This window comes from Physella acuta, unplaced genomic scaffold (assembly GCF_028476545.2).
Source record: "Physella acuta isolate Inbredline_101_S28 unplaced genomic scaffold, ASM2847654v3 ptg000386l, whole genome shotgun sequence".
Taxonomy (NCBI): Eukaryota; Metazoa; Mollusca; class Gastropoda; family Physidae; genus Physella; species Physella acuta.
In genome coordinates, this window is record NW_026731905.1 from 587,900 (window position 1) to 592,628 (window position 4,729).

The following is a 4,729-nucleotide window of genomic DNA, read 5'->3' on the forward strand; positions in this document are numbered from 1 at the left end:
AAACAAAACAAAAACTGCTCCTTCTGCGGTCTAAATGGTATTGTTTTTTAAGGGTATAACTTTTTTAAAAGCACAGATTGCGAGATGTGTTTCAGATGGAATTCTGTGTAAGATTTGAACTCACATCTTGAGCAACTACTGTCAATTTAGCCCTACGCTGGGTAAATATTTCTTTTAAAAACTTTTAATTGGGTTAACCTTTTTTTTTTTTTGTTGTTGCGCTTAAATTATATTTTTATAATTACTGCTTAAAATAGTTCGTCTTGAGATCTGATGAATTAATGAGGAAATTAAAGCTAATGACGTGTTCCCTTTCAGTTCATGGGACAGAAGGAACCAAGAGGAACCAGGGAACGATAACCGGTCGCTGGACATTAAATAAATCAGTGTTTGTCCGCTTGCCTCCCTTGCACAGATGTGAGACCGCAAGGGCGACAACTGTAATAAAACATGTTTTTAATTGTCGCTAGGGGTCAAGACAGACGCTCGCGAGACGCCGGAATGGGTTGAACCCTGGGTTGGGTTTAATGAACCCGTGGGGCAATTGGTCAATCAATGGAAAACAAGACGGGGGAGGGGCGAACAAGGAGTGGCCGCCGTCTTCAAACTTCTACAAGCCGTGGACATAAAATCTTCTGGAAATAAAACCTAATTTTTTTTCTAACTTCCGGTCTAAAATTAGTTGAACTCTCTGGCAGGCACAGATGACAAATGACATTAAATGACATTTTAAAGGACACAGGAGGACACTCTAAATTAAAAGAGGACATTCTGATGCCACAAAAATTTGATATTAATTATCGATGTCAGAGAAATCATAAATGGTTTATTTGATGGGTGGCTGTTTTTGTGTGTGTGTGGGGGGGGGGGGGGGGGGTTGAGAGGGTTTTTTTTTTTTTAAATATGTGTTGATCTTTTAAAATTTCAAAATTGGTCTCATAATGTATTTATACCAATAATGGAAAAGTGACAATCCGTTTCATTAAATTTTAAAAATTAATTGTATGAACTAGCTTGTTAAAGCATTGTGTTTTAAGTAATCTTCAACTGTAACTCGCCCTAAGCGCACTGGATTTGAACTAATTTTGTGTGTTTTAGTCGATGCTGTTGTTTGTGGTTAACGTAGCATGCTTATGTGTATGTTATGGTTAGGTTTAAATACCTTGGTGGGCGGGTTAGAATCTGTTTCTTTCAGGTACCTCTAAAAAAAACATACAATGTTTATAGAAAATGAAATATATATTTAAATCAGTGTCCACTCCGACTTTTAAAGTGTCCCTCGTACCCCCCCCCCCCCACCCTCCGTCAGGAAGAAATGGACGGCCATGGAGGAGAGAGGTGGAAGAAGAGGTACTGACCACTGGTAAAACCTGGCTCAATGGGTCGCCCAGACAGGGGGAATATCGGAGTTATGGTGGTGCCTTGTGCCCTACAGGGAGGCATGGTGGAGTTGTGGTGCTGCCTTGTGCCCTACAGGGAGGCATGGTGGAGTTGTGGTGCTGCCTTGTGCCCTACCGGGAGGAAGTTCGGAGTTATGTTGCTGCCTTATGCCCTACTGGCATAAAATAACACAGAGTTGAGAATTACTTAACAGAATATTTTTATAAGTACTACAGTACACAACATTAACAAGGGAGTGGTGGCACTAACACAACAGTACATTTTTTATCAATGCTACGGTACTGTAACATTAACAACGCTAGCCACCACAACAGTACCCTACATTTTTTATAAATGCTACGGTACAGTAACATTAAAACCACAACAGTACATTTTTATCGATGCTACGGTACTGTAACATTAAAACCCCTAGCCAACACAGCAGTACATTTTTATCATTGCTACGGTACTGTAACACTACCAACCCTAGCCAACACAACAATACATTTATTATCATTGCTTCGGTACTGTAACATTAAAACCACAACAGTACATTTATTATCAATGCTACGGTACTGTAACATTAAAACCACAACAGTAAATTTATTATCGATGCTACGGTACTGTAACATTAAAACCACAACAGTCCATTTCTTGGTGATGCTACGGTACTGTATGAAATACCCTAGCCAACACAACAGTACATTTATTATCTATGCTACGGTACTGTAAAATTAAAACCACATGAGTACTTAGGTCTCCCAGACTACCAGGACAGCCTCAACTCGCCGAGGGCAACACACGTCCCAACATGCCGTCTTTAAAAATGTATGGGAGGGAAAATTTTATTGCCTGGTGTTCGCGTGGTAGATAATTATTTCCCCTGGATCAAAGGGAATACAAAATACAAACAAGGGAGAAAACAATATCGGCAATGTGTGATAAAGGGAAGTCACTCGAAATCTGCTAAGGGGGTTAATGTTGTTTCGTTTCTGGTTTGGGTTGTTGTTTTTTTGTTGTTGTTGTTTTTTTTCTTGGTTGTTCTTTTTAGTTTTTTATTCTTGCAAAATAACATACGTCACTAGAACTTTGTAGTAATCCTTTCAACAATTATGATATACAAAAAGTTTGCATAGGCGAGTTTTTTTTAAAAGCTGGAAGGATTTTTAATCTACAAATTTTCAGCCAAAGGTTTAGCTGTACAACAACAGGATTTTGTTTTCAGGTGTAGGGGTAGAATTGAAGTTAAGGTGAGGCTTACTTCTAAGTGATATTTCATGTTCAGGGTAACTATACAGCTAATCTTCTACATTTAGATAATTGTAAGGAGATCTTTAGCAAGCTTATTAGTTTTGCATACACAAATTTGAAAATGATATTCTCATACTAGTGTAATAGGGTTAAAATGCGATGTTTGTAAAATGTTCTCAAATTGTTTTATATTATTATGTTGTATTCTTTTAGAATTAACAGCAAAGCTTCGAATACGATTCCTAGCCTAGAGGAACTAAGGCGTCAATCAGTAACCTATCTTACTGGTACCTGTACTTGGGGAAAGTAACTTCAACTGACCATACAGAGCTGACCACAGAATACTGTAATATACCGAGGTCTAGATACAGATGAACTCTACTTCACCTTCCGCGCGTAAAAAAATTTGCTATCTAATGGGGTACGTCTAAATCAAAATGTGTCATCGATAGAATAAATATGTCGAACATCGGCCTTTAAAAAAAGTCTTTTTTTTTAATCTTTTTAATTTGAAAATAGTTGCCATGATGACCAAGTACACTACGCCAATCGTATTAGCTTTAACTGACCCGGTTTTCTAAACCTACTTTCTTTTAATACACATTCTGACCTACTTAAGGAGTAGGTCATCAGGCTTGCAAACGTTCGTGACAAGATTTAAGCGAAAAAAAAGCCCCACATTTTTATCAGATCTTGACATTGAACATTCTCTGTTACTTGTTTGCCTCCACCCCCCCCCTGTTACTTGTTTGCCTCCACCCCACCCCCTCTCTGTTACTTGTTTGCCTCCACCCCCCCCCCTCCCCCACCGTATAGGTTAATCAGATAAGCAATCAGTCATTGCATCCCCCCCTCCCCACCCCTTCGCCTGAATCACCTGCAACTTGACCATCAGCTGCCGCAGTTTTTAATCAACTCCAACCATCACCCTCATCTACAACCATCTCTACCACAACCATCACCCCATCTACTACCATCTCTACCACAACCATCACCCCCATCTTCTACCATCTCTACCACAACCATCACCCTCATATACAACCATCTCTACCACAACCATCTCTATCCCAACCATCACCCCCATCTACAGCCATCTCAACCACAACCATCATCTACAACCATCTCTACCACAACCATCACCCCCATCTACAACCATCTCTATCCCAACCATCATTCTCATCTACAACCATCTCTACCACAACCATCATCCTCTTCTACAACCATCACTACCCCATCACCCTCATCAACAACCATCTCTATCCCAACCATCACCCCCATCTACAACCATCTCAATCCCAACCATCATCCTCATCTACAACCATCTCTATCCCAACCATCACCCCTATCTATAACCATCTCTATCTCAACCATCTCTACCCCATCACCCCATCTACAACCATCTCTATCCCAACCATCACCCCCATCTACAACCATCTCTATCCCAACCATCACCCCCATCTACAACCATCTCTATCCCAACCATCACCCCCATCTACAACCATCTCTATCCCAACCATCACCCCCATCTACAACCATCTCTATCCCAACCATCACCCCCATCTACAACCATCTCTAACCCAACCATCATCTACAACCATCTCTGTCCCAACCATCATCCACAACCATCTCTACCACAATCATCTATGTCCCAACCATCATCTACAACCATCTCTACCCAACCAGCACTCCATCTTCAACCATCTCTATCAGCACAGCTATTTGTTCTATTTCCCTGTTAATTTTAAAACCAACATATCGATTTGAATTTTCGTCCACCTTGCTACCACTGACGCTAAGATGGCTCTCTAGATAAGACAAATGTTTTTCTTCATTTATAATTCATTCGTTATTCAGCAGTGACGGACATAGTATTTGCTACAACAAAACGTATAGTTGTATATTTTATACGTACGTTTTCTCGGTACTCGTGGCTTCCGGTGGCCATTGTTTGTCAGCCAATCAAAGAAACGGAGAAAGGATCTAGGTGACGCTGTGATCCATTGACCCACTTCGCGATAGTTTAAATAATTTTTTTTTTAAAATGATAATAGAACATTATTTTCCCTCCATTTTATAGAAGAATGTGGTCGATTATTTA